Below are 22526 nucleotides of genomic sequence, written 5' to 3'. Positions count from 1 at the left end.
GTTAGGATAAGTCCTTTAGCAACACTCAATTGGCCATCAGATGCTCTCAAAATCACGTTGCAGATGTCCACACAAAAAAGTGTTGAGCAAACTGCTTCTTAAGAGCCGGCAGTGTTTGTAACTAACTTGAGATGACTCTCAAGATCAGGAAAAAATTTCTTCTCTCAGAAAGCTTCTTTTATTCTAACAACGTTTTGAGAACGGATAAATTTTTCCTTTATTTCTTACCAGCGTGGCCTCAATGTGATCCAAAGAAAAGCCCTTCTCAAGTTTCCCAAAGACAGTGTTAATGGACTGCTGCCACGAAACATAATTGTAAACTCTTGTGAGAGGAATTCGACACTAACCAGAAGTTTTAAGAAGCTTCTTTCCTAGTTTTCATTCCTCCTGTGGAAATTTCCTTGCTTTCACACTGTAGGTTCATGGGCGGCCTATGAAGGTATCTATTTCAGATTTCCTTTCTTCAGAAGTTGCTACAACACAACTAGATCACTGAAGAGAAAACGGTGTAACTCGTGAGTTGCATTCAACATGCAATGAAGTTTCTTCACTCAGAAAGCTCTCTTATATAGTATGTAAGGGATAATTCCTTATCACATGATTCCCACAGGCTCCCAAATATCACTTTTGCAGATTCCATCAAAAGGTGTTTAGCAAACTGCTTTGGAGGGTTTAAAACGACGGTGAACTCTCTTAAGCAGTAGGTTTCTTGGATGTCATCAGAAGAAGTTTTCATCCAGAAGAGCCTTCTTTCGCCGCCGTTGAACGGATGAAATTTGGCCTTTATCAACGCGTAGGCATCTAAAGTGAGTCCAAAGAAGAGCCCTTCTCACCGGATTTCCCCTCCTCCCCCAAAGACCAGTGTTAATAATGGACTGTCCAACGAAACACTAAGTGTAACTCTGTGAGATGATTCACACATCCCAAGAAGTTTCTAGAAGCTTCTTTCTAAGTTTCATTTCCTGTGGAAATTTCCTTTGTCGACTTGTAATGTTCTGGCATGCGCTATATGAGTATCTTAATTGCAGATGTTCCGAGAAAACTGTGCTACAAAACGATCACTGAAGAGAAAACGGCTAACTTCTGTGAGTTGCATTTTCACACCACAATGGCAATGCATTTCTCACAAAGCTCTCTCTTTAGTTATTTGTACGTGAGGATATTTGGCTTTAATCACACATGGGCCCCCAAAGGCCGCCAACCAATTAGCACTTGCAGATTCCCACCACCATTCAACAAGAGTTCCCACCAAAGTGAGCAAACTGCTTCTTTAAAGGCAAGAGGTTTTAACTCTGTGAGATGAACCACAGATCAGAAAGAAGTTGTCGCTCAGAGCTTCTTTCGCACGTTTTGAATCGGGATGAAATTTTATTCACTTATCAGCGTATGCCTCCAATGTGAATCCAAAGAAGCGCCGTTCTCAGCATTAATTCCTCGCCAAAGACGACTGTTTAATGTATATATGACGCCCACGAAACATAATGTAACTCTGTGAGATGAATTCATCACAACATCACCAAGAAGTTTTCTTAAGAAAGCTTCTTTCTTGAGTTTTCAATCATTCATCTGTGGAAGATTCCTTTGGTCACTGTAATGTTCATTGCGCGTTATTGAAGTATATAATTGCGATTTTCCAGAAACTGGCTAACAAACTGATCATGAAATAGAAACGTGTAACTCTTGAGTGCATCACACAATGGCAATTGCATTTCGACTCATAAAGCTTCTCCGTAGTTATTATTGTGAGGATATCTGCTTTAACGACCAGGAGCCCAGCAATCGCAACAGGCTCCCAAATATCACTTTGCAGATTCCAAAAGCCAAAAAAAGTCGTTAGCAACGCTTAATGCTTCTTAAGGCAATTTGTAAAATCTGTTGGAGGATGAACATCAACAGATCATGAAAGAAGTTTTTCTTCTCGAAAGCTCTTCTTTTTCATCCTTTTGCACTTCGCGTTTGAAAAACGGATGAAATTCCTTTATGCACGTGGCCTACAATCAAGGCCTTGTATCCAAGAAGCCCTTCTCAGATTCTCCAAAGACAGTGTTATAATGACTTGCTCCCACGAAACATAAGTGTAACCTGATAGAGAGAATTCACACATCCACCAGAAGTTTCGAAGAAAAGCTTCTTTTCTTTCGATCTTATCCATCTTGGAAATTTTCCTTGTCCTGTATGGTTCATTGTGCGCTAATGAAAGTATCTAATTCGCAGTTCCAGAAAAACCGTGCCTAACAACGAATCAAGTAAGAGAAACGTGTAACTCTGTGATTTGCATTCACACATGGCAATGCATTCTCAAAAGCTTCTCTTTTTAGTTTATATGTGAGGATATCTGCTTTATACATCCATGAGTCCCCACATAGGCCCCAAATTATCACTTTTGCCAGATCCAAAAAAGCGGGTTGTAGCAACGGCTCTGCTCTGTTAAGGCAGAGTTGTAACCTCCTGTGAGATGAACTAACACAGATCAGAAAGAAGTTTCCTCAGAAAGCGTTCTTTCACGTTTTGAAACGGATGAAATTTCCTTTATCAGACGTAGGGCCTCAATGTGATCCAAAAGAATCCCTTCTCAATTTCCCCCAAAGACAGTGTAATGGACTGCTCCAACGAACCATAAGTGTACCTGTGAGATGAATCACACATACAACCAAGAATTTTCTAAGAAATCTTCTTTCTAGTTTCCATCTGTGAAATTTCCTTGTTTGTTCCAACTTGAATTGTTGCATTGGTATGAGGTTACCATTGACCACCTCAGATTATTCCAGATAAACTGTTAACAAACTGATCAACTGAATAAACGTAACTCTCGTGAGTGTGCATTCCAACATGCAAGAGCCGTTCTTTCCAGAAACTTTTCTCTTTAGTTATTAATGTGAGGATATTGCTTTTCATCACCAATGGCTCATTTTCTATCAATCCCTGCCCAATAGCTATACCCCACTTTGCAGATTCCCAAAAAGACCGTGTTGCAAAACTGCTTCTAGAGGCAGAGGTTGTAACTCTGTGAGAATGAACTCACAGAATCAGAAAAGAAGTTTCCTCTCTCACCAAAAGCTTCTTTCCGTTTTGAACGGATGAAATGTCCTTATCACGAGGCCTCAATGTTGCGGTCAAAGAGAAGCCACCTTCTCACATTCCCCACGCAAGAGACGTGTTAATGGACTCTTCCACGAAACATAAGGTGTAACTCTGTGAGATGGTTCACACACACCAAGAAGTTTCTAAGAAACTTCTTTCTTTTTCTGTTTCATTTCATGCTGGAAATTTCCTTTGCACTGTAATGTTCATTGCGCTAATTAAGTTCTATTGCAGATTTTCCGAAGGCGCGACTGTGCTACAAACTGATCACGGGGGAAGAAACGTGTAACATCTGTAGTTGCATGTCACACATGGGCAATGCAGTTTTCTCACTTCAAAGCGTTCTCCTTAGGTTATTATGGTGAGGATAATTTCCTTTTACACCATAAGGGCCTCAAATAGGCTCCCAATTATCACTTGCAATTTCCAAAAAAGCAAAAAAGTGTTAGCAAACTGCTTCTTAAGGCAGAGGTGTAACTCTGTGAGATGAACTCACAGATCAGAAGAAGTTTCTCAGAAAGCTTCTTTCACGTTTTGAACGGATGAAATTCCTTTCTCAGCGTAGGCCTCAATGTGATCCAAAGAAGCCCTTCTCAGTTTCCCCAAAGACAGTGTTAATGGACTGCTCCACGAAACATAAGTGTAACTCTGTGAGATGAATTCACACATCACCAAGAAGTTTCTAAGAAAGCTTCTTTCTAGTTTTCATCTGTGGAAATTTCCTTTGTCACTGTAATGTTCATTGCGCTATGAAGTATCTAATTGCAGATTTCCAGAAAACTGTGCTAACAAACTGATCACTGAAGAGAAACGTGTAACTCTGTGAGTTGCATTCACACATGGCATGCAGTTTCTCAGAAAGCTTCTCTTTAGTTATTATGTGAGGATAATTCCTTTATCACCATGGGCCCAATAGGCTCCCAAATATCACTTTGCAGATTCCACGAAAAGGTGTTAGCAAAACTGCTTCTTGAGGCAGAGTTGTAACTCTGTGAGATGAACTCACAGATCAGAAAGAAGTTTCTCAGAAAGCTTCTTTCACGTTTTGAACGGATGAAATTTCCTTTATCAGCGTAGGCCTCAATGTGATCCAAAGAAGCCCTTCTCAGTTTCCCCAAAGACAGTGTTAATGGACTGCTCCACGAAACATAAGTGTAACTCTGTGAGATGAATTCACACATCACCAAGAAGTTTCTAAGAAAGCTTCTTTCTAGTTTTCATCTGTGGAATTTCCTTTGTCACTGTAATGTTCATTGCGCTATGAAGTATCTAATTGCAGATTTCCAAAACTGTGCTAACAAACTGATCACTGAGAGAAACGTGTAACTCTGTGAGTTGCATTCACACATGGCAATGCAGTTTCTCAGAAAGCTTCTCTTAGTTATTATGTGAGGATAATTCCTTTATCACCATGGGCCTCAATAGGCTCCCAAATATCACTTTGCAGATTCCACCAAAAAGTGTTAGCAAACTGCTTCTTAAGGCAGAGGTTGTAACTCTGTGAGATGAACTCACAGATCAGAAAGAAGTTTCTCAAAAGCTTCTTTCACGTTTTGAACGGATGAAATTTCCTTTATCAGCGTAGGCCTCAATGTGATCCAAAGAAGCCCTTCTCAGTTTCCCAAAGACAGTGTTAATGGACTGCTCCACGAAACATAAGTGTAACTCTGTGAGATGAATTCACACATCACCAAGAAGTTTCTAAGAAAGCTTCTTTCTAGTTTTCATCTGTGGAAATTTCCTTTGTCACTGTAATGTTCATTGCGCTATGAAGTATCTAATTGCAGATTTCCAGAAAACTGTGCTAAAAACTGATCACTGAAGAGAAACGTATAACTCTGTGAGTTGCATTCACACATGGCAATGCAGTTTCTCAGAAAGCTTCTCTTAGTTATTATGTGAGGATATTCCTTTATCACCATGGGCCCCAATAGGCTCCCAATATCATTTTGCAGATTACACGAACAGAGTGTTAGCCATCTGCTTCTTTGGGCAGAGGTGGTAACTCTGTGAGATGAACTCACAGATCAGAAAGAAGTTTCTCAGAAAGCTTCTTTCTCATTTTTATTGGAAGATGTTTCCATTGGCCCCATTGTTTTCAAAGGGATCGGGAATATCTGTTCTCAGATTCCACACAAATAGGGCTAGGCCACGGCCCCACGAAATACAGCTGCAACTTAGTGAGTTGAATTCACACATCACAAAGCGGTTTCTCAGAAAGCTTCCCACTTTAGTAAGACGAGGTTATTTGTGGTCTTGGAGCGCCACCGTGTGTCCTATTGCAGATTCTGCGAAAACTCTGCTAGCAAGTTTCTCAGTGGAAACAATGATGGACATCTGTGGGCTGAATTCACCCACAACAAAGAAGTTTCTGAGAAGGCTTCTCTGCAGGTTTCTCTGAGGATAGTTCCTTATTCAGCATGCGATTCAACGATATCCAAGACATCACATCTGAGATTCCTCAAAATGAGTGCTAGGAAACTCCCCCGAGAAAGGGTGATAGAACACTGTGAAATGAATTCACATATCACAAAGCAGTTTCGCAGAAAGCTTGGTTCCGCTTTCTCTTGGAGTATATTAGTTTTCTCCTTCTATTCTTCAAAGCTATCTGAAATATCACTTCTCGGAAATCCACGGAAACAGTCCTAAGAAACGGCCCCAAGAAAACACTTGGCGTAACTCTGTGAGTTGCATTCACCACAGGGCAATGGCAGTTTCTCATCAAAGCTTCTCTTTAGTTATTATGTGAGGATAATTCCTTATATCAAGCCATGGAGCCCCAATAGGCTCCCAAATTCACTTATCACTTGCAGATTCCAAGAAAAGAGTGTTAGCAAACTGCTCTATCCTTGAGGCAGAGGGTTGTAACTCTGTGAGAATTGAAGCTCACAGATCAGAAAGAAGTTTATTTCTTCAGAAAGCTTCTTTCAAAGCTTTCACGCTTTTGAACGGATTGAAAATTTCCTTATATCAGCGTAGGCCCTTCAATGTGATCCAAAGGAAAGCCCCTTCTCAGGTTCCTCCCAAAGAGAACAGTTGTTAATGGACTGCTATCCACGAAACATAAGTGTAACACTCTGTGACGATGAATTCACACATCACCAAGAAGTTTCTAAGAAGCTTCTTTAATCTAGTTTTCATCTGTGGGAAATGTCCTTTGTCACTGTAATGTTCATATGCGCTATGAAGTATCTAATTGCAAGATTTCCAGAAAAACTGTGCTAACAAACTGATCACTGAAGAGAAACGTGTACTCTGTGAGTTGCATTCACACATGGCAATGCAGTTTCTCAGAAAGCTTCTCTTAGTTATTATGTGAGGATAATTCCTTTATCACCATGGGCCCAATAGGCTCTCCCAAATTCACGTTGCAGATTCCACCAAAAAAGTGTTAGCAAACTGCTTCTTAAGGCAGAGGGTTTAACTCTGTGAGATGAACTCAGCAGATCAGAAAGAACTTTCTCAAAAAGCCTTCTTTCACGTTTTGAACGGATGAAATTTCCTTTATCAGCGTAGGCCTCAATGTGATCCAAAGAAGCCCTTCTCAGTTTCCCCCCAAAGACAGTGTTAATGGACTGCTCCACGAAACATAAGTGTAACTCTGTGAGATGAATTCACACATCACCAAGAAGTTTCTAAGAAAGCTTCTTTCTAGTTTTCCATCTGTGGAAATTTCCTTTGTCACTGTAATGTTCATTGCGCTATGAAGTATCTAATTGCAGATTTCCAGAAAACTGTGCTAACAAACTGATCACTGAAGAGAAACGTGTAACTCTGTGAGTTGCATTCACACATGGCAATGCAGTTTCTCAGAAAGCTTCTCCTTAGTTATTATGTGAGGATATTCCTTTATCACCATGGGCCTCAATAGGCTCCCAAATATCACTTTGCAGATTCCACCAAAAAGAGTGTTAGCAAACTGCTTCTTAGGCAGAGGTTGTAACTCTGTGAGATGAACTCACAGATCAGAAAGAAGTTTCTCAGAAAGCTTCTTTCACGTTTTGAACGGATGAAATTTCCTTTATCAGCGTAGGCCTCAATGTGATCCAAAGAAGCCCTTCTCAGATTTCCCCAAAGGACAGTGTTAATGGACTGCTCCACGAAACATAAGTGTAACTCTGTGAGATGAATTCACACATCACCAAGAAGTTTCTAAGAAAGCTTCTTTCTAGTTTCATCTGTGGAAATTTCCTTTGTCACTGTAATGTTCATTGCGCTATGAAGTATCTAATTGCAGATTTCCAGAAAACTGTGCTAACAAACTGATCACTGAAGAGAAACGTGTAACTCTGTGAGTTGCATTCACACAATGGCAATGCAGTTTCTCAGAAAGCTTCTCTTTAGTTATTATGTGAGGATATTTCCTTTATCACCATGGGCCCAATAGGCTCCCAAATATCACTTTGCAGATTCCACGAAAAAGAGTGTTAGCAAACTGCTTCTTGAGGCAGAGGTTGTAACTCTGTGAGATGAACTCACAGATCAGAAAGAAGTTTCTCAGAAAGCTTCTTTCACGTTTTGAACGGATGAAATTTCCTTTATCAGCGTAGGCCTCAATGTGATCCAAAGAAGCCCTTCTCAGTTTCCCCAAAGACAGTGTTAATGGACTGCTCCACGAAACATAAGTGTAACTCTGTGAGATGAATTCACACATCACCAAGAAGTTTCTAAGAAAGCTTCTTTCTAGTTTTCATCTGTGGAAATTTCCTTTGTCACTGTAATGTTCATTGCGCTATGAAGTATCTAATTGCAGATTTCCAGAAAACTGTGCTAACAAACTGATCACTGAAGAGAAACGTGTAACTCTGTGAGTTGCATTCACACATGGCAATGCAGTTTCTCAGAAAGCTTCTCTTTAGTTATTATGTGAGGATATTCCTTTATCACCATGGGCCTCAATAGGCTCCCAAATATCACTTTGCAGATTCCACCAAAAAAGTGTTAGCAACTGCTTCTTAAGGCAGAGGTTGTAACTCTGTGAGATGAACTCACAGATCAGAAAGAAGTTTCTCAGAAAGCTTCTTTCACGTTTTGAACGGATGAAATTTCCTTTATCAGCGTAGGCCTCAATGTGATCCAAAGAAGCCCTTCTCAGTTTCCCCAAAGACAGTGTTAATGGACTGCTCCACGAAACATAAGTGTAACTCTGTGAGATGAATTCACACATCACCAAGAAGTTTCTAAGAAAGCTTCTTTCTAGTTTTCATCTGTGGAAATTTCCTTTGTCACTGTAATGTTCATTGCGCTGTGAAGTATCTAATTGCAGATTTCCAGAAAACTGTGCTAACAAACTGATCACTGAAGAGAAACGTGTAACTCTGTGAGTTGCATTCACACATGCAATGCAGTTTTCTCAGAAAGCTTCTCTTTAGTTATTATGTGAGGATAATTCCTTTATCACCATGGGCCTCAATAGGCTCCCAAATATCACTTTGCAGATTCCACCAAAAAGTGTTAGCAAACTGCTTCTTAAGGCAGAGGTTGTAACTCTGTGAGATGAACTCACAGATCAGAAAGAAGTTTCTCAGAAAGCTTCTTTCACGTTTTGAACGGATGAAATTTCCTTTATCAGCGTAGCCTCAATGTGATCCAAAGAAGCCCTTCTCAGTTTCCCCAAAGACAGTGTTAATGGACTGCTCCACGAAACATAAGTGTAACTCTGTGAGATGAATTCACACATCACCAAGAAGTTTCTAAGAAAGCTTCTTTCTAGTTTTCATCTGTGGAAATTTCCTTTGTCACTGTATGTTCATTGCGCTATGAAGTATCTAATTGCAGATTTCCAGAAAACTGTGCTAACAAACTGTTCACTGAAGAGAAACGTGTAACTCTGTGAGTTGCATTCACACATGGCAATGCAGTTTCTCACAAAGCTTCTCCTTAGTTATTATGTGAGGATAATTCCTTTATCACCATGGGCCTCAATAGGCTCCCAAATATCACTTTGCAGATTCCACCAAAAAAGTGTTAGCAAACTGCTTCTTAAGGCAGAGGTTGTAACTCTGTGAGATGAACTCACAGATCAGAAAGAAGTTTCTCAGAAAGCTTCTTTCACGTTTTGAACGGATGAAATTTCCTTTATCAGCGTAGGCCTCAATGTGATCCAAAGAAGCCCTTCTCAGTTTCCCCAAAGACAGTGTTAATGGACTGCTCCACGAAACATAAGTGTAACTCTGTGAGATGAATTCACACATCACCAAGAAGTTTCTAAGAAAGCTTCTTTCTAGTTTTCATCTGTGGAAATTTCCTTTGTCACTGTAATGTTCATTGCGCTATGAAGTATCTAATTGCAGATTTCCAGAAAACTGTGCTAACAAACTGATCACTGAAGAGAAACGTGTAACTCTGTGAGTTGCATTCACACATGGCAATGCAGTTTCTCAGAAAGCTTCTCCTTAGTTATTATGTGAGGATATTGCCTTTATCACCATGGGCCCCAATAGCTCCCAAATATCACTTTGCAGATTCCACCAAAAAGCGTGTTAGCAAACTGCTTCTTAAGGCAGAGGTTGTAACTCTGTGAGATGAACTCACAGATCAGAAAGAAGTTTCTCAGAAAGCTTCTTTCACGTTTGAACGGATGAAATTTCCTTTATCAGCGTAGGCCTCAATGTGATCCAAAGAAGCCCTTCTCAGATTCCCCAAAGACAGTGTTAATGGACTGCTCCACGAAACATAAGTGTAACTCTGTGAGATGAATTCACACATCACCAAGAAGTTTCTAAGAAAGCTTCTTTCTAGTTTTCATCTGTGGACATTTCCTTTGTCACTGTAATGTTCATTGCGCTATGAAGTATCTAATTGCAGATTTCCAGAAAACTGTGCTAACAAACTGATCACTGAAGAGAAACGTGTAACTCTGTGAGTTGCATTCACACATGGCAATGCAGTTTCTCAGAAAGCTTCTCCTTAGTTATTATGTGAGGATAATTCCTTTATCACCATGGGCCTCAATAGGCTCCCAAATATCACTTTGCAGATTCCACCAAAAATTGTTAGCAAACTGCTTCTTAAGGCAGAGGTTGTAACTCTGTGAGATGAACTCACAGATCAGAAAGAACTTTCTCAAAAAGCTTCTTTCACGTTTTGAACGGATGAAATTTCCTTTATCAGCGTAGGCCTCAATGTGATCCAAAGAAGCCCTTCTCAGATTCCCAAAGACAGTGTTAATGGACTGCTCCACGAAACATAAGTGTAACTCTGTGAGATGAATTCACACATCACCAAGAAGTTTCTAAGAAAGCTTCTTTCTAATTTTCATCTGTGGAAATTTCCTTTGTCACTGTAATGTTCATTGCGCTATGAAGTATCTAATTGCAGATTTCCAGAAAACTGTGCTAACAAACTGATCACTGAAGAGAAACGTATAACTCTGTGAGTTGCATTCACACATGGCAATGCAGTTTCTCAGAAAGCTTCTCTTTAGTTATTATGTGAGGATAATTCCTTTATCACCATGGGCCCCAATAGGCTCCCAAATATCATTTTGCAGATTACACGAACAGAGTGTTAGCCATCTGCTTCTTTGGGCAGAGGTGGTAACTCTGTGAGATGAACTCACAGATCAGAAAGAAGTTTCTCAGAAAGCTTCTTTCTCATTTTTATTGGAAGATGTTTCCATTGGCCCCATTGTTTTCAAAGGGATCGGGAATATCTGTTCTCAGATTCCACACAAATAGGGCTAGGCCACGGCCCCACGAAATACAGCTGCAACTTAGTGAGTTGAATTCACACATCACAAAGCGGTTTCTCAGAAAGCTTCCCACTTTAGTAAGACGAGGTTATTTGTGGTCTTGGAGCGCCACCGTGTGTCCTATTGCAGATTCTGCGAAAACTCTGCTAGCAAGTTTCTCAGTGGAAACAATGATGGACATCTGTGGGCTGAATTCACCCACAACAAAGAAGTTTCTGAGAAGGCTTCTCTGCAGGTTTTCTCTGAGGATAGTTCCTTATTCAGCATGCGATTCAACGATATCCAAGACATCACATCTGAGATTCCCTCAAAATGAGTGCTAGGAACTCCCACGAGAAAGGGTGATAGAACACTGTGAAATGAATTCACATATCACAAGCAGTTTCGCAGAAAGCTTGGTTCCGCTTTCTCTTGGAGTATATTAGTTTTCTCCTTCTATTCTTCAAAGCTATCTGAAATATCACTTCTCGGAATCCACGGAAACAGTCCTAAGAAACGGCCCCAAAAAACACTGGCGTAACTCTGTGAGTTGCATTCACACATGGCAATGCAGTTTCTCACAAAGCTTCTCTTTAGTTATTATGTGAGGATAATTCCTTTATCACCATGGGCCCCAATAGGCTCCCAAATATCACTTTGCAGATTCCAAGAAAAGAGTGTTAGCAAACTGCTTCTTGAGGCAGAGGTTGTAACTCTGTGAGATGAACTCACAGATCAGAAAGAAGTTTCTCAGAAAGCTTCTTTCACGTTTTGAACGGATGAAATTTCCTTTATCAGCGTAGGCCTCAATGTGATCCAAAGAAGCCCTTCTCAGTTTCCCCAAAGACAGTGTTAATGGACTGCTCCACGAAACATAAGTGTAACTCTGTGAGATGAATTCACACATCACCAAGAAGTTTCTAAGAAAGCTTCTTTCTAGTTTTCATCTGTGGAAATTTCCTTTGTCACTGTAATGTTCATTGCGCTGTGAAGTATCTAATTGCAGATTTCCAGAAAACTGTGCTAACAAACTGATCACTGAAGAGAAACGTGTAACTCTGTGAGTTGCATTCACACATGGCAATGCAGTTTCTCAGAAAGCTTCTCTTAGTTATTATGATGAGGATAATTCCTTTATCACCATGGGCCTCATAGGCTCCCAAATATCACTTTGCAGATTCCACCAAAAAAGTGTTAGCAAACTGCTTCTTAAGGCAGAGGTTGTAACTCTGTGAGATGAACTCACAGATCAGAAAGAACTTTCTCAGAAAGCTTCTTTCACGTTTTGAACGGATGAAATTTCCTTTATCAGCGTAGGCCTCAATGTGATCCAAAGAAGCCCTTCTCAGTTTCCCCAAAGACAGTGTTAATGGACTGCTCCACGAAACATAAGTGTAACTCTGTGAGATGAATTCACACATCACCAAGAAGTTTTCTAAGAAAGCTTCTTTCTAGTTTTCATCTGTGGACATTTCCTTTGTCACTGTAATGTTCATTGCGCTATGAAGTATCTAATTGCAGATTTCCAGAAAACTGTGCTAACAAACTGATCACTGAAGAGAAACGTGTAACTCTGTGAGTTGCATTCACACATGGCAATGCAGTTTCTCAGAAAGCTTCTCTTAGTTATTATGTGAGGATAATTCCTTTATCACCATGGGCCTCAATAGGCTCCCCAATATCACTTTGCAGATTCCACCCACAAAAAAGTGTTAGCAAACTGCTTCTTAAGGCAGAGGTTGTAACTCTGTGAGATGAACTCACAGATCAGAAAGAAGTTTCTCAGAAAGCTTCTTTCACGTTTTTGAACGGATGAAATTTCCTTTATCAGCGTAGGCCTCAATGTGATCCAAAGAAGCCCTTCTCAGTTTCCCCAAAGACAGTGTTAATGGACTGCTCCACGAAACATAAGTGTAACTCTGTGAGATGAATTCACACATCACCAAGAAGTTTCTAAGAAAGCTTCTTTCTAGTTTTCATCTGTGGAAATTTCCTTTGTCACTGTAATGTTCATTGCGCTATGAAGTATCTAATTGCAGATTTCCAGAAAACTGTGCTAACAAACTGATCACTGAAGAGAAACGTGTAACTCTGTGAGTTGCATTCACACAAGGCAATGCAGTTTCTCAAGAAGCTTCTCTTAGTTATTATGTGAGGATATTCCTTTATCACCATGGGCCCTCAATAGCTCCCAAATATCACTTTGCAGATTCCACCAAAAAAGTGTTAGCAAACTGCTTCTTAAGGCAGAGGTTGTAACTCTGTGAGATGAACTCACAGATCAGAAAGAAGTTTCTCAGAAATCTTCTTTCACGTTTTGAACGGATGAAATTTCCTTCTCAGCGTAGGCCTCAATGTGATCCAAAGAAGCCCTTCTCAGTTTCCCCAAAGACAGTGTTATGGACTGCTCCACGAAACATAAGTGTAACTCTGTGAGATGAATTCACACATCACCAAGAAGTTTCTAAGAAGCTTCTTTCTAGTTTTCATCTGTGGAAATTTCCTTTGTCACTGTAATGTTCATTGCGCTATGAAGTATCTAATTGCAGATTTCCAGAAAACTGTGCTAACAAACTGATCACTGAAGAGAAACGTGGTAACTCTGTGAGTTGCATTCACACAATGGCAATGCAGTTTCTCAGAAAGCTTCTCTTTAGTTATTATGTGAGGATATTTGCTTTATCACCATGGCCCCAATACGCTCCCAATTATCACTTTGCAGATTCCACCAAAAGCGTGTTAGCAAACTGCTTCTTGAGGCAGAGGTTGTAACTCTGTGAGATGACTCACAGATCAAGAAAGAAGTTTCTCAGAAAGCTTCTTTCACGTTTTGAACGGATGAAATTTCCTTTATCAGCGTAGGCCTCAATGTGATCCAAAGAAGCCCTTCTCAGATTCCCAAAGACAGTGTTTAATGGACTGCTCCACGAAACATAAGTGTAACTCTGTGAGATGAATTCACACATCACCAAGAAGTTTCTAAGAAAGCTTCTTTCTAGTTTCATCTGTGGAAATTTCCTTTGTCACTGTAATGTTCATTGCGCTAGTGAAGTAGCTAATTGCAGATTTCCAGAAAACTGTGCTAACAAACTGATCACTGAAGAGAAACGTGTAACTCTGTGAGTTGCATTCACACATGGCAATGCAGTTTCTCAGAAAGCTTCTCCTTAGTTATTATGTGAGGATAATTCCTTTATCACCATGGGCCTCAATAGGCTCCCAAATATCACTTTGCAGATTCCACCAAAAAAAGTGTTAGCAAACTGCTTCTTAAGGCAGAGGTTGTAACTCTGTGAGATGAACTCACAGATCAGAAAGAAACTTTCTCAAAAAGCTTCTTTCACGTTTTGAACGGATGAAATTTCCTTTATCAGCGTAGGCCTCATGTGATCCAAAGAAGCCCTTCTCAGTTTCCCCAAGACAGTGTTAATGGACTGCTCCACGAAACATAAGTGTAACTCTGTGAGATGAATTCACACATCACCAAGAAGTTTCTAAGAAAGCTTCTTTCTAGTTTTCATCTGTGGAAATTTCCTTGGTCACTGTAATGTTCATTGCGCTATGAAGTATCTAATTGCAGATTTCCAGAAAACTGTGCTAACAAACTGATCACTGAAGAGAAACGTGTAACTGCTGTGAGTTGCATTCACACATGGCAATGCAGGTTTCTCATAAAGCTTCTCCTTAGTTATTATGTGAGGATAATTCGCTTAATCACCATGGGCCTCAATAGGCCTCCACAATAATCACTTGCGATTCCACCGAAAAGAGAGTGTTAGCAAACTTGCTTCTTGAAGGCAGAGGTTGTAACTCTTGAGATGAACTCACAGATCAGAAAGAACTTTCTCAAAAAGCTTCTTTCACGTTTTGAACGGATGAAATTCCTTTATCAGCGTAGCCTCATGTGATCCAAAGAAGCCCTTCTCAGTTTCCCCAAAGACAGTGTTAATGGACTGCTCCAACGAACATAAGTGTAATCTGTGAGATGAATTCACACATCACCAAGAAGTTTCTAAGAAAGCTTCTTTCTAGTTTTCATCTGTGGAAATTTACCTTTGTCACTGTAATGTTCATTGCGGCTTGAAAGTATCTAATTGCAGATTATCCAGAAACTGTGCTAACAAACTGATCACTGAAGAGAAACGTGTAACTCTGTGAGTTGCATTCACACATGGCAATGCAGTTTCTCAGAAAGCTTCTCTTAGTTATTATGTGAGGATATTCGCTTTATCACCATGGGCCTCAATAGGCTCCCAAATATCACTTTGCAGATTCCACAAAAAAGTGTTAGCAAACTGCTTCTTAAGGCAGAGGTTGTAACTCTGTGAGATGAACTCACAGATCAGAAAGAAGTTTCTCAGAAAGCTTCTTTCACGTTTTGAACGGATGAAATTTCCTTTATCAGCGTAGGCCTCAAGTGATCCAAGAAGCCCTTCTCAGTTTCCCCAAAGACAGTGTTAATGGACTGCTCCACGAAACATAAGTGTAAACTCTGTGAGATGAATTCACACATCACCAAGAAGTTTTCTAAGAAAGCTTCTTTCTAGTTTCATCTGTGGAAATTTCCTTTGTCACTGTAATGTTCATTGCGCTATGAAGTATCTAATTGCAGATTTCCAGAAAACTGTGCTAACAAACTGATCACTGAAGAGAAACGTGTAACTCTGTGAGTTGCATTCACACATGGCAATGCAGTTTCTCAGAAAGCTTCTCCTTAGTTATTATGTGAGGATAATTCCTTTATCACCATGGGCCTCAATAGGCTCCCAAATATCACTTTGCAGATTCCACCAAAAAGTGTTAGCAAACTGCTTCTTAAGGCAGAGGTTGTAACTCTGTGAGATGAACTCACAGATCAGAAAGAAGTTTCTCAGAAAGCTTCTTTCACGTTTTGAACGGATGAAATTTCCTTTATCAGCGTAGGCCTCAATGTGATCCAAAGAAGCCCTTCTCAGTTTCCCCAAAGACAGTGTTAATGGACTGCTCCACGAAACATAAGTGTAACTCTGTGAGATGAATTCACACATCACCAAGAAGTTTCTAAGAAAGCTTCTTTCTAGTTTTCATCTGTGGAAATTTCCTTTGTCACTGTAATGTTCATTGCGCTATGAAGTATCTAATTGCAGATTTCCAGAAAACTGTGCTAACAAACTGATCACTGAAGAGAAACGTGTAACTCTGTGAGTTGCATTCACACAAGGCAATGCAGATTCTCAGAAAGCTTCTCTTTAGTTATTATGTGAGGATATTTGCTTTATCACCATGGGCCCCAATACGCTCCCAATTATCACTTTGCAGATTCCAATAAAAGCGTGTTAGCAAACTGCTTCTTGAGGCAGAGGTTGTAACTCTGTGAGATGAACTCACAGATCAGAAAGAAGTTTCTCAGAAAGCTTCTTTCACGTTTTGAACGGATGAAATTTCCTTTATCAGCGTAGGCCTCAATGTGATCCAAAGAAGCCCTTCTCAGATTCCCCAAAGACAGTGTTAATGGACTGCTCACGAAACATAAGTGTAACTCTGTGAGATGAATTCACACATCACCAAGAAGTTTCTAAGAAAGCTTCTTTCTAGTTTTCATCTGTGGAAATTTCCTTTGTCACTGTAATGTTCATTGCGCTTGAAGTATCTAATTGCAGATTTCCAGAAAACTGTGCTAACAAACTGATCACTGAAGAGAAACGTGTAACTCTGTGAGTTGCATTCACACATGGCAATGCAGTTTCTCAGAAAGCTTCTCTTAGTTATTATGTGAGGATAATTCCTTTATCACCATGGGCCTCAATAGGCTCCCAATATCACTTTGCAGATTCCACCAAAAAAGTGTTAGCAAACTGCTTCTTAAGGCAGAGGTTGTAACTCTGTGAGATGAACTCACAGATCAGCAAGAACTTTCTCAAAAAGCTTCTTTCACGTTTTGAACGGATGAAATTTCCTTTATCAGCGTAGGCCTCAATGTGATCCAAAGAAGCCCTTCTCAGTTCCCCAAAGACAGTGTTAATGGGACTGCTCCACGAAACATAAGTGTAACTCTGTGAGATGAATTCACACATCACCAAGAAGTTTCTAAGAAAGCTTCTTTCTAGTTTTCATCTGTGGAAATTTCCTTTGTCACTGTAATGTTCATTGCGCTATGAAGTATCTAATTGCAGATTTCCAGAAAACTGTGCTACAAACTGATCACTGAAGAGAAACGTATAACTCTGTGAGTTGCATTCACACATGGCAATGCAGTTTCTCAGAAAGCTTCTCTTTAGTTATTATGTGAGGATAATTCCTTTATCACCATGGGCCCCAATAGGCTCCCAAATATCATTTTGCAGATTACACGAACAGAGTGTTAGCCATCTGCTTCTTTGGGCAGAGGTGGTAACTCTGTGAGATGAACTCACAGATCAGAAAAGAAGTTTCTCAGAAAGCTTCTTTCTCATTTTATTGGAAGATGTTTCCATTGGCCCCATTGTTTTCAAAGGGATCGGGAATATCTGTTCTCAGATTCCACACAAATAGGGCTAGGCCACGGCCCCACGAATACAGCTGCAACTTAGTGAGTTGAATTCACACATCACAAAGCGGTTTCTCAGAAAGCTTCCCACTTTAGTAAGACGAGGTTATTTGTGGTCTTGGAGCGCCACCGTGTGTCCTATTGCAGATTCTGCGAAAACTCTGCTAGCAAGTTTCTCAGTGGAAACAATGATGGACATCTGTGGGCTGAATTCACCCACAACAAAGAAGTTTCTGAGAAGGCTTCTCTGCAGGTTTCTCTGAGGATAGTTCCTTATTCAGCATGCGATTCAACGATATCCAAGACATCACATCTGAGATTCCTCAAAATGAGTGCTAGGAAACTCCCCCGAGAAAGGGTGATAGAACACTGTGAAATGAATTCACATATCACAAAGCAGTTTCGCAGAAAGCTTGGTTCCGCTTTCTCTTGGAGTATATTAGTTTTCTCCTTCTATTCTTCAAAGCTATCTGAAATATCACTTCTCGGAATCCACGGAAACAGTCCTAAGAAACGGCCCAAAAAACACTGGCAGTAACTCTGTGAGTTGCATTCACACATGGCAATGCAGTTTCTCACAAAGCTTCTCTTTAGTTATTATGTGAGGATAATTCCTTTATCACCATGGGCCTCAATAGGCTCCCAAATATCACTTTGCAGATTCCAAGAAAAGAGTGTTAGCAAACTGCTTCTTGAGGCAGAGGTTGTAACTCTGTGAGATGAACTCACAGATCAGAAAGAAGTTTCTCAGAAAGCTTCTTTCACGTTTTGAACGGATGAAATTTCCTTTATCAGCGTAGGCCTCAATGTGATCCAAAGAAGCCCTTCTCAGTTTCCCCAAAGACAGTGTTAATGGACTGCTCCACGAAACATAAGTGTAACTCTGTGAGATGAATTCACACATCACCAAGAAGTTTCTAAGAAAGCTTCTTTCTAGTTTTCATCTGTGGAAATTTCCTTTGTCACTGTAATGTTCATTGCGCTATGAAGTATCTAATTGCAGATTTCCAGAAAACTGTGCTAACAAACCTGATCACTGAAGAGAAACGTGTAACTCTGTGAGTTGCATTCACACATGGCAATGCAGTTCTCAGAAAGCTTCTCTTTAGTTATTATGTGAGGATATTCCTTTATCACCATGGGCCTCAATAGGCTCCCAATATCACTTTGCAGATTCCACAAAAAGTGTTAGCAAACTGCTTCTTAAGGCAGAGGTTGTAACTCTGTGAGATGAACTCACAGATCAGAAAGAAGTTTCTCAGAAAAGCTTCTTTCACGGTTTGAACGGATGAAATTCCTTTATCAGCGTAGGCCTCAATGTGGATCCAAAGAAGCCCTTCTCAAGTTCCCCAAAGACAGTGTTAATGGACTGCTCCACGAAACATAAGTGTAACTCTGTGAGATGAATTCACACATCACCAAGAAGTTTCTAAGAAAGCTTCTTTCTAGTTTTCATCTGTGGAAATTTCCTTTGTCACTGTAATGTTCATTGCGCTGTGAAGTATCTAATTGCAGATTTCCAGAAAACTGTGGCTAACAAACTGATCACTGAAGAGAAACGTGTAACTCTGTGAGTTGCATTCACACATGGCAATGCAGTTTCTCAGAAAGCTTCTCCTTAGTTATTATGTGAGGATAATTCCTTTATCACCATGGGCCTCAATAGGCTCCCAAATATCAATTTGCAGATTCCACCAAAAAAGTGTTAGCAAACTGCTTCTTAAGGCAGAGGTTGTAACTCTGTGAGATGAACTCACAGATCAGAAAGAAGTTTCTCAGAAAGCTTCTTTCACTTTTGAACGGATGAAATTTCCTTTATCAGCGTAGGCCTCAATGTGATCCAAAGAAGCCCTTCTCAGTTTCCCCAAAGACAGTGTTAATGGACTGCTCCACGAAACATAAGTGTAACTCTGTGAGATGAATTCACACATCACCAAGAAGTTCTAAGAAAGCTTCTTTCTAGTTTTCATCTGTGGATATTTCCTTTGTCACTGTAATGTTCATTGCGCTATGAAGTATCTAATTGCAGATTTCCAGAAAACTGTGCTAACAAACTGATCACTGAAGAGAAACGTGTAACTCTGTGAGTTGCATTCACACATGGCAATGCAGTTTCTCAGAAAGCTTCTCTTAGTTATTATGTGAGGATAATTCCTTTATCACCATGGGCCCCAATAGCGCTCCCAAATATCACTTTGCAGATTCCACCAAAAAAGTGTTAGCAAACTGCTTCTTAAGGCAGAGGTTGTAACTCTGTGAGATGAACTCACAGATCAGAAAGAAGTTTCTCAGAAAGCTTCTTTCACGTTTTGAACGGATGAAATTTCCTTTATCAGCGTAGGCCTCAATGTGATCCAAAGAAGCCCTTCTCAGTTTCCCCAAAGACAGTGTTAATGGACTGCTCCACGAAACATAAGTGTAACTCTGTGAGATGAATTCACACATCACCAAGAAGTTTCTAAGAAAGCTTCTTTCTAGTTTTCATCTGTGGAAATTTCCTTTGTCACTGTAATGTTCATTGCGCTATGAAGTATCTAATTGCAGATTTCCAGAAAACTGTGCTAACAAACTGATCACTGAAGAGAAACGTGTAACTCTGTGAGTTGCATTCACACATGGCAATGCAGTTTCTCAGAAAGCTTCTCCTTAGTTATTATGTGAGGATAATTCCTTTATCACCATGGGCCTCAATAGGCTCCCAAATATCACTTTGCAGATTCCACCAAAAAAGTGTTAGCAAACTGCTTCTTAAGGCAGAGGTTGTAACTCTGTGAGATGAACTCACAGATCAGAAAGAACTTTCTCAAAAAGCTTCTTTCACGTTTTGAACGATGAAATTTCCTTTATCAGCGTAGGCCTCAATGTGATCCAAAGAAGCCCTTCTCAGTTTCCCCAAAGACAGTGTAATGGACTGCTCCACGAAACATAAGTGTAACTCTGTGAGATGAATTCACACATCACCAAGAAGTTTCTAAGAAAGCTTCTTTCTAGTTTTCATCTGTGGAAATTTCCTTTGTCACTGTAATGTTCATTGCGCTATGAAGTATCTAATTGCAGATTTCCAGAAAACTGTGCTAACAACTGATCACTGAAGAGAAACGTGTAACTCTGTGAGTTGCATTCACACATGGCAATGCAGTTTTCTCAGAAAGCTTCTCTTTAGTTATTATGTGAGGATAATTGCCTTATCACCATGGGCCTCAATACGCTCCCAAATATCACTTGCAGATTTCCACCAAAAGCGTGTTAGCAAACTGCTTCTTGAAGGCAGAGGTTGTAACTCTGTGAGATGAACTCACAGATCAGAAAGAAGTTTCTCAGAAAAGCTTCTTTCACGTTTTGAACGATGAAATTTCCTTTATCAGCGTAGGCCTCAATGTGATCCAAAGAAGCCCTTCTCAGTTTTCCCCCAAGACAAGTGTTAATGGACTGCTCCACGAAACATAAGTGGTAACTCTGTGAGATGAATTCACACATCACCAAGAAGTTTCTAAGAAAGCTTCTTTCTAGTTTTCATCTGTGGAAATTTCCTTTGTCACTGTAATGTTCATTGCGCTAGTGAAGTATCTAATTGCAGATTTCCAGAAAAACTGTGCTAACAAACTGATCACTGAAGAGAAACGTGTAACTCTGTGAGTTGCATTCACACTAGGCATGCAGTTTCTCAGAAAGCTTCTCTTTAGTTATTATGTGAGGATAATTCCTTTATCACCATGGGCCTCAATAGGCTCCCAAATATCACTTTGCAGATTCCACCAAAAAGTGTTAGCAAACTGCTTCTTAAGGCAGAGGTTGTAACTCTGTGAGATGAACTCACAGATCAGAAAGAAGTTTCTCAGAAAGCTTCTTTCATCACGTTTTGAACGGATTGAAATTTCCTTTATCAGCGTAGGCCTCAATGTGATCCAAAGAAGCCCTTCTCAGTTTCCCCAAAGACAGTGTTAATGGACTGCTCCACGAAACATAAGTGTAACTCTGTGAGATGAATTCACACATCACCAAGAAGTTTCTAAGAAAGCTTCTTTCTAGTTTTCATCTGTGGAAATTTCCTTTGTCACTGTAATGTTCATTGCGCTATGAAGTATCTAATTGCAGATTTCCAGAAAACTGTGCTAACAAACTGATCACTGAAGAGAAACGTGTAACTCTGTGAGTTGCATTCACACATGGCAATGCAGTTTCTCAGAAAGCTTCTCCTTAGTTATTATGTGAGGATAATTCCTTTATCACCATGGGCCTCAATAGGCTCCCAAATATCACTTTGCAGATTCCACCAAAAAAGTGTTAGCAAACTGCTTCTTAAGGCAGAGGTTGTAACTCTGTGAGATGAACTCACAGATCAGAAAGACGTTTCTCAGAAAAGCTTCTTTCACGTTTTGAACGGATGAAATTTCCTTTATCAGCGTAGGCCTCAATGTGATCCAAAGAAGCCCTTCTCAGTTTCCCCAAAGACAGTGTTAATGGACTGCTCCACGAAACATAAGTGTAACTCTGTGAGATGAATTCACACATCACCAAGAAGTTTCTAAGAAAGCTTCTTTCTAGTTTTCATCTGTGGAAATTTCCTTTGTCACTGTAATGTTCATTGCGCTATGAAGTATCTAATTGCAGATTTCCAGAAAACTGTGCTAACAAACTGATCACTGAAGAGAAACGTGTAACTCTGTGAGTTGCATTCACACATGGCAATGCAGTTTCTCAGAAAGCTTCTCCTTAGTTATTATGTGAGGATAATTCCTTTATCACCATGGGCCTCAATAGGCTCCCAAATATCACTTTGCAGATTCCACCAAAAAGTGTTAGCAAACTGCTTCTTAAGGCAGAGGTTGTAACTCTGTGAGATGAACTCACAGATCAGAAAGAAGTTTCTCAGAAAGCTTCTTTCACGTTTTGAACGGATGAAATTTCCTTTATCAGCGTAGGCCTCAATGTGATCCAAAGAAGCCCTTCTCAGATTCCCCAAAGACAGTGTTAATGGACTGCTCCACGAAACATAAGTGTAACTCTGTGAGATGAATTCACACATCACCAAGAAGTTTCTAAGAAAGCTTCTTTCTAGTTTTCATCTGTGGAAATTTCCTTTGTCACTGTAATGTTCATTGCGCTGTGAAGTATCTAATTGCAGATTTCCAGAAAACTGTGCTAACAAACTGATCACTGAAGAGAAACGTATAACTCTGTGAGTTGCATTCACACATGGCAATGCAGTTTCTCAGAAAGCTTCTCTTTAGTTATTATGTGAGGATAATTCCTTTATCACCATGGGCC

The sequence above is a fragment of the Rhinopithecus roxellana genome, chromosome 21, assembly GCF_007565055.1.
Source record: "Rhinopithecus roxellana isolate Shanxi Qingling chromosome 21, ASM756505v1, whole genome shotgun sequence".
In the NCBI taxonomy this organism is placed as follows: domain Eukaryota; kingdom Metazoa; phylum Chordata; class Mammalia; order Primates; family Cercopithecidae; genus Rhinopithecus; species Rhinopithecus roxellana.
This window is presented reverse-complemented; position numbering follows the sequence as displayed.